The sequence below is a fragment of the Phragmites australis genome, chromosome 22, assembly GCF_958298935.1.
Source record: "Phragmites australis chromosome 22, lpPhrAust1.1, whole genome shotgun sequence".
Lineage (NCBI taxonomy): Eukaryota > Viridiplantae > Streptophyta > Magnoliopsida > Poales > Poaceae > Phragmites > Phragmites australis.
In genome coordinates, this window is record NC_084942.1 from 5452288 (window position 1) to 5460307 (window position 8020).

General features: G+C 42.9%; 1 pseudogene; it reads left to right on the forward strand.

Annotated features, from left to right (window-relative positions):
- The first annotated feature begins 3716 nt into the window (after nt 1–3716).
- On the forward strand, nt 3717–5233 carry LOC133904478 (amino acid permease 3-like; annotated as a pseudogene).
- Nucleotides 5234–8020: the final 2787 nt, after the last annotated feature.

Genomic DNA, 8020 nt, shown 5'->3' on the forward strand with positions numbered 1-8020 from the left:
GATGGGCAGGCTTTGCAGGGTGTGCTGCAGGGTGACGGTGTGGTGGCTCTATAGCGAGGTGACGACGAGGGGGTGTTGCAGGGTGATGGCGAGGCGGCTTTACAAGCGGGGCGACGACTGAGGCGGCGCTGTAGTGGAGCGAAAGCAAGGTAGCGCCAAGATAGCTTTGCAAGTAGGGTGACGTCTGAGGCGGCGCTGCAAGCAGTGCTGACGTTGAGGTACGTAAGGCGGTGCAGGGACTTGTGTATCAATTTGTGTTGAACTCAGTGTTAAAATTTGTCTGGAACTCTATGTTCAAATCATTATTAATTTTATGCTGAAATCAATTTGTGTATCAATCTGTGCATAAGGTGAAATCTGAGACTTATAACGATTTGTGTTGAAATCAATTTGTTTTATAGTTTTAGTTCATCGTTTCTGTGATATATCAAGCTGGAATGAGGGCTGCTCAGAGAGGCTTGGAGGAGCTAGTTGGAGCGGCTTGGAGAGCAGCTCGATCGGCTCTGATTTTTTCTTTTCTTTTGTTCTTGGAAAATTCATTACTATCGGTTGAAGCCACGAATCGAGAACTATCAGTATCGAGTAATCAGTGACAGTTTAATACCTATAGTAGTCTTACTAGACTCATCAACCCTTAGACCGTTCCTTGGTTCTCCTTCGAGTGACGAGACGCGCTAGATGAAACGATGACGATTGACTTATTGTTGCGAGGGAGAAGGTATAAACAGAGGCAGAGCCGAAAAGGTTACGTTGAGGCTCTGGTAAGATTTTTCCCATTCCGGACGTCATGTCTCTGTGTGCATGTCTAAGACATTGGGTTTCATTTGTGAGAGACTCGGTTGTTTTCTGAGGAAAAGATAGAGGCTGGTTGTAACTTGTAAATGTCTCATACACAGCTTGCTTTGGCAGTTTGACACCAACATGGGTTTTCGATTGTTTTATCAGAGACAGCTAATTGCTGATTCAACTCGCTTCACGCTTCTCAGTCCAACGTAGTACGTCAGCTGCAGAGAGCACACACGGCGGTGAGAAATCTCCGCGACCTGCCCGGCGTCTGACGCCAGTGACCTCACCGGGAAGACTCGGCGAGTCGCGTCGCGGCCGGCCACCGCCCGCTGCACTGCGCTGCGCAGCCCAGCGCCGCGCCGCGCCCGAGATCAGAGCGCGCCCGGGGATGCTGAAGTGCACGCGCTTGACCTAGAGGAGAGAAAAAGGAGCGTTCCCCTAATTTCCAGGGGACTGAGAAAATCATTACTTCAGTCGACACTATTTAAGGTCTGTTTATTTTTCATGCGGATTATAATAATCTAGATTCTGAATTATAGATTGCAGAAGCTATTCTGAGTAGATTATAAATTGTGCCACAATTCAGGTCTAAATTACTGCAATATGCTTTTAGAATCCGTTCATTTGTTTACATAATCCGATTATGAAGTACAATTCAAAATCCAGAATCCGAATCAAACAGACCCTGAGGCATTGCATCTAAATCGGACGGTCGCTGTTCTTTGAACATCCGTTGGCACAACACTGTTCTTCTAGCTACTGTTCTTCCTTGTGCCTTCTGGTGTTGTGTCTCTTTACCCTGCTCCGACCGTCTCTTCTTATTACCCTTAGATCCATCTCCGCCATACTAATCCGATTTTGTCACAGCTATCACCTTACCTTACCTGTCTCCCGCGGCCACCGGCATCCTCACCACCTTACTGTCCACCATCATCATCGGACCGGTCTGCTTCCCCTGCGCCCCTCTAAGTCACAACCATAAAATCCCAGATCGGAAGCTAATCCCTGCTTGCTAAAATGGTTGACTGAAAACTTCAACGTTTTCAAGCGATTGAACAGTAGGTGTGAAAAAAAGGCCCACGGGCACATCCTGGAGCCGGGGCCCTGCCGGTGTGGGCCGCACACGCGCATGCCGTTGTTTTGAGGCGTGGAAGTCATGGCGGACAATCCGAGAGCTTTTTTTATTTTTATATTTTTAACATAAAAATTTATTTAAATGTATCCCGAATGAAAAGATTTTCAAAAATAAACGCCTACCACCCTCTCATAAGACGGTTAGACCTTTACCGTCTCTGAGGACGGTAAACAGTCGGTCCGTAGCTTACCGCTCTCTCATATGGCGGGTAGGCCTTACAGCCCTCTGAAGGGCGGTAAGCCCCCGTGCATTGAAAAATACCGCAGTGAACAGTACTTTGAATTTCAATTTCTCCCATCTCTTATCTGTTCAAAATAGTGATGTTCTATTGCTAAAAAATCCTAAAACTTTTTTTACGTGTTCCATAATCCATGTGCAACCAATTTTAATTGAATTTACACAAAAATCATGTGTAGAATTTAAACTAAAATTCTCCAAAAAAGTCTACTTTTATAACTTCTAACAATTGTTAGTGCCTCAAATAAATTTCTACAAATCTGATAAAATTCACTAATATTCTTCTTATGTGATGTGATAATTTCTAAAATTATTTTTATCCCTATATTATATGGTAAAAAAGTGAGTTCCTTTGTAATGCACCATTTATATGTATTTTTATAATTTCATATGATATTCTTCTTTTAACTTAATTTGAATTCAAACATATATAAATCTAGTGCTGAAAATAATTTTAGAAATTATCACATCACATCAGAAGAATATTAGTGAATTTTACCAGATTTTTAGAAATTTATTTAAGGTACTAACAATTGTTAGAAGTTATAAAAATAGATTTTTTTGAGAATTTTAGTTTAAATTCTACACATGATTTTTGTGTAAATTCAATTAAAATGGGTTGCACATGGATTATGGAACACGTACAAAAAGTTTTAGGATTTTTTAGCAACAGAACATCACTATTTTGAATAGATAAGGGAAGGAAGAAATTGAAATTTGGAGTACTGTTCACTGCGGTACTGTTCATGCAGGGGTGGTAAGCTCGCGTCTATTTTTATAAATCTTTTTATTTGAGATATATTTAAAATAAATTTTTGTGTTAAAAAATATAAAAAAAAACTCACGATCCGACGCTAACCATCGGAGTACTCGCTGTATCTACGCGATGGACATGAATGTGTCGGATCTGAGGTGCGTGCATGTGGTCCGGTCCTACGAGTTCATTTGCTTTTCCACGTGTGACATCCTATGCACATGATATTTAGGCAACTGTGGGAGGAGAGAAATGCACGATTTTTTTTTCTATATAAAATGCTAGCATCTTATTATGCATTACAACTTTTATGCCCTTTTTCTTGACAAAACACTACCTATCAAGTAGTAAAAGGAAACCCAAAACTTTGGAGTGGCAATGACTACAACGCACACTATCACAAGCGTTTGATTTTATCTCTGGGCATCATAATATTAGAAGTAAATTTTTACTTAATTATTATTATAGTTAGCCCTAAGATCAAACACCCTAAAAACGGAAACGTGAACACATACCGGAGCCTGAAGAATCCATTCGGTCCTTAGTTTGTCGCTGTAGTGGCGACGGTCTTCGAGTCGATTCAGCGTCTCATGAAGGGTTTGTTAGGGCGTTTGGAACCTCACGGGATTAGATACCCACCGTGAGGCGCCGAAACCCTTATTTATAAGGCGCTACTCGACTCAGGACCGCAATGATTGCGCCTCCGATCATGGCGCGTATGGGACTCCCCATATCTTAGTCTCGTTAGTTAGGATACATCACCCGAGATCAATTCCAACACATAATATTTTTGAGCACACTACCAGCATCCCAGGGACTAGAAAAAAGAAAAAAAAAAGATCACCGAGACACAGTCACCCGCACTGACCAGCGACTCTCAAGCGCGAGCATCCAAGACCTCCATCACTCGCTTGGCTACTTCAATCCTAAGAGGAGAGGAAAAAAACTGAGAGAGGAACTCGATCAGTGACCATGGCGGCGCACAACGGAGGGAACAAACAAGTGGTGGAACCGATGGAGGTGTCGGTGGAGGCCGGAAACCCCGGGGACGCCGCGTGGCTGGACGACGATGGGCATCCCCGACGCGCGGGCACACTGTGGACGACAGCTCGCACATCATCACCGCCATCATTGGTTCCGGCGTGCTCTCGCTCGCTTGGGCCATCGCGCAGCTCGGCTAGGTGGCTGGCCCCGCCGCCATGCTCCTCTTCGCCTTGGTCACCTACTACACCGCCACGCTGCTGGCCGAGTGCTACCGCACGGGCGACCCGGTCACCAGGAAGCGCAACTACACCTACATGGACGCCGTCCGGTCCAACCTCGGCGGCACCAAGGTCGCCTTCTGCGGCGTCATACAGTACGCCAACCTCGTTGGCGTCGCCATTGGGTACACCATCGCGTCGTCCATCAGCATGCGGGCCATCAGGAGGGCCGGCTGCTTCCACACCAACGGCCACGCTTACCCGTGCAAGAGCTCGAGCAACCCGTACATGATCCTCTTTGGCGCCGTGCAGATCCTCGTGTCGCAGATACCGAACTTCGATCAGATATGGTGGCTTTCCATCGTTGCCGCCGTCATGTCCTTCACCTACTCCTCCATCGGACTCTCCCTTGGCATCGCACAGACCATTTGTATGTACAGTACTCTCATCGCATGAAAATTCATCAAGTTTCTTTAAAAGTTACGAGCTTTTTTTACAAAGACATATGAAATAGTTTTGAATGGAACCTATGGTTTATATTCTATCCGTGGAGTCATGTTACTATAGAATAGTCTTCTTGCTTTGTCTCTCTGATTCTTTTGCTTTCATTTGAGCGTTTTGAGGTGTGTTGGGTGAGAAAAAGAAAAATACAATCTATTTTGAAAGAAATTTGTTGAGGAGCCTGTTCACCCCTCTAATCGCTATTCTTGATCCTACACCTTCGTCGAGCACCACGCATCCGCCACGTGGCCGGACAACACGTTCATCACACGGGAGCTCCGCGTGGGTCCCAACGCGCTCAGTGTGTTCCGCCTCACGTGGCGGTCATCGTTCGTGTGCCTCACCACCGTCGTTGCCATTCTGCTGCCCTTCTTCGGCAACGTCGTCGGCCTTCTCGGCGCCGTTTCCTTCTGGCCGCTCACCGTCTACTTCCCTGTCGAGATGTACATCAGGCAACGCAAAATGCCACACGGAAGCACACGGTGGATCTGCCTCCAGACGCTCAGCGTCAGCTGCCTCGTCGTCTCCATCGCTGCCGCGGCGGGCTCCATCGCCGATGTCATTGACGCCCTCAAGGTGTGCCGTTCAGCGGTTAACTTGGCAGAACATGATATATAACCTCCAAATGTAAAGAACGAGCAAGTATACAAACCAAGCATAGCAGTCGCTTATCAAAAACCTGATTGGGCCCAACTCTATGAATGATTGCCGAAGCAAGCATGTTACCGAGGTGAGGTCGGTGAAAACAGCAGCACTGCACACAACTGGACGCCAAATCACCGGATCATTTTTGCCTCCCTTTTATATGGACTTTTGAAGGATTTTAATATTTAGGAATTCTTTTTCCTATAGCGGTTTTTTGGTACAAAGAAACAAATTCCTATGGAGTTCGTTTTTGTGGCCTCAAGTTAATACAAGGAAAATAAACATAAACTCAAATATTTTTCATAAATACTGATCGCTTTTGATTTTTCACGGTCTTCGACGTACAACTTTGACTATTGTTTTCTATTAGAATATAGTTTTAATATCTAAAAAAATATATAATATTATGAAAATATTTTTTTAAGACAAATCGACACGTGTGATTTTTATATTTTAAAATAAACATTTTAGAAGCTATTGACGATCAAAGTTTTAAAAGTTTGATTAAATCCTAATTAAAGTGACATTTATGATCGGAGGGAGTATGTGTTTATCTCTGTGAGCCATCCAAACGCAACATTTCTATTTTTCTACCATGCATAAGTTAACCACTACATCTTTTCTTGTCAAACACATACTGTCTGTTAGTGATAGATCGGATGAAACTTTTTATAAAGAGGAACTGGTGTGGAAGCCTCACCTTCACACTTCAACTACTAGTTGAACTGCTGAATGTTTTATCACCCAAAGCTCAACAAGGAAACATAACTAATGTTGTCACATTGTGACGTGTTGATGAACATCCATTGTCATAGTAAAGCCAAAAAAATAAGTTGAAGATAGAAGATCCAGATTCCAAACGAAGAAATAAAAACTCAAAAAGGATCCTTTTGGTTCTCAAAGAATGAGGGGCTATGGGATTGATACCGAGAAAGATTTCTTCTTATTATAAGATGTGATTTGATCCACATATATTTTGTAAAAGAACAACCTTATCCTTTAATATTAAATGGAAAGTGTTCAATTGCAACATGAAAACGTGACTCAATTGGTCTTAGTTAGTCTTCGGGACGAAGTTGAAGAAGGGCTGATACTCTCGAACGAGGAAAAGGATCCCTTCACAATAATTGAATGAGGAGCCATATGAGGTGAAATTCTCATGTACGGTTATGTAGAGGGACAATATGGGTGACTTATATCTCAACTTTTGCACTATCAACCCCAAAAAAACCCAACTCTACCTTACTTAAAGTTGCTCGAGCATGATTAACCTCTGGATTTGAAATAATTGCTTATATACTTGATATTGGCCATATTTTACAAGAACATTATGTAGTATTAATAAGAGGAGGAAGGGTTAAGGATTTACCTGGTGTGATATATCACATTATTCAAGGAACCCAAGATGTTGTCACAATAAATAATTGTCAACAAGGGCATTCTGTTGCGTTGTAGATTATTATCGAAGAATTGTATCATTTGATGATGCCATATGAATCGTTAGAAACATGCGAAGTGTATGGATAACCTACTAACAAAAGTTTCAAAAGGGGACTGGAGTAGGTTACGATGAGACAAAAGATCTTCTTTCTAAAGAGATTCAATTCAGAACTTTTATGTGTCCAAGTTGTGAATGAGTGTACCTTAAAGATCTAGGTGGATATTCAACCCTAATAGGTATCCATTGAAACATTGGTATATCAAACAATATTGGGTGCATACAAATCTCTACGGGACTTTGAGATCTAGTATGGAATTGTTAGAATATATGAGCTTGGCCCATTATATTTAGAATAAATCCCAATAAATTTCAAAGGATCAAGAAGTGAAGGGAGGGTGTAATTTTTAGTCCTACCTTGCAAGTAGAGATGGAGGGAGACAAACTTAAAAGTAGTTCTGTTCTTCACCCCCTTAGCTCATGTGGATGGGAGGAATATAAGAACACACACGTGTGCTCCTTTGCCTTGCCTCTGTCGGCTATGAAACTGACACTGTTCACACTTCATTTATTGTTGGCCTTCTTAAACATGGCAGGGTTAGCCAACCACTCGGGGTAAATGACTTGTTGTACAAAGCATGCCTTTAAGATCTTTCTTATCTTTTCTTGAATTGTTCTCAATGATCACTAGCAAAACGACATAGTTTTTGCCGATTAGGTTTTGATCCAGGCCGAATAGCTACCATCCGCTCACTCATCTCCCTAGGGATTCAGGGCATATCGGATGGCTGCCATGCAAACACATCTACATTTGCATAGAGAAAAGAGGTGAACTCGAGTTCCTATCTAGGATCTGGCATAGAGCCTATCCGAACACACTTGGATGGCTCTATTGGGTCTAACGGAATAGTCTTGATATTGTCATTGGGCGTAGGAGTTATCTTAGGCATGGAGTTCTTGGGTTGATTATGTAAGGAGTTAACATCACATGATGACAATTGCTCTACTAGCTGAAGACTTTTCCTGTCACACTTTAGAGCCATACGCTTATCTCCGTGTACCTTAATAACTCCTTTTGGTCCTAACAACCTAACACATAGGTACATGTAGTGAGAACCAACAATGAGCTTGGACAGATTTGGCCGACCAAGAATAACATTGTATGCCATCTCAAAATCCACCTTGTCAAACATGATCTGCTTTGTTCGAAAGTTCTTGGGTGCCTCGAAAGTAACCAGGTGTGGGACTTGGCTGATAGGTTTGGCCGAAGAGCCTGGGATTATACCTTGAAAAGCATGCTTCACCAGCCCGATATTTCTTCT